Genomic DNA, 865 nt, shown 5'->3' on the forward strand with positions numbered 1-865 from the left:
GCATGGAAGTTACATGAACACAAGTGTCTCAGTTACAAAGGGAAACTGTAAAGTAGAAAATAATAGCTTAACAGTAAACAAGACAAAACAACCTGCAACATGTAGTGTACACATGTGTGAACTCTGTGTGTGTGTGTGTGCGTGCGTGACCGTGTGTGTGTGCGTGCGTGCGTGCGTGACCGTGTGTGTGTGACCGTGTGTGACCGCGCGCGCGCGTGTGTGTGTGTGTGTGTGTGTGTGTGTGTGTGTGTGTTGCTCCGCATAACAAAGGATCTGGGTTGCTGTGGACACTCAAAGCCTCTGTGGTTTAATGGGTCTCTCTCTCTCTCTCTCTCTCTCTCTCTCTCTCTCTCTCTCTCTCTCTCTCTCTCTCTCTCTCTCTCTCTCCCTGAGAAATCTGCCTTCCACAACCCTGGCTGTTACACCGTGTCCCACATTATTCTATTTGCATACACAGCTACTTCAAAAAGTATTTACTTTAGTGAGTAACAACAATTGGACCCTGTCCATTGTAGTAAGGAAGGATTCTGTTGAAACTGCACCGCTCTGAGTTATACTGGTGCTGTAGGCGAGGGCATGCGTCATCATTCCTTTGATGTGTCTGATTTGGAGCTTGTCACCTGACTGGATGGCTTGACTGAGCTTTGATGAAACCTCTATTGAGGTTTATTTGCGGCTGTTGGGTGGAAGAAGTGCACTTTTTTTCTCTATCTATCATCTCTAAGTCTGTGGGCGAGACAAAATGGGTATAGCAGATATACAAGCTCATAGCGCGGCACCGAGTGCCGCACTATGAGCTTGTAGATCTGCTATTTTTTTTTAAATCTTGAAGATTCGTGCAAATCTTTAAATATATTTCTTTTAA

This window comes from Gymnoscopelus braueri (genome assembly GCF_963280865.1).
Source record: "Gymnoscopelus braueri genome assembly, chromosome: 8".
In the NCBI taxonomy this organism is placed as follows: domain Eukaryota; kingdom Metazoa; phylum Chordata; class Actinopteri; order Myctophiformes; family Myctophidae; genus Gymnoscopelus; species Gymnoscopelus braueri.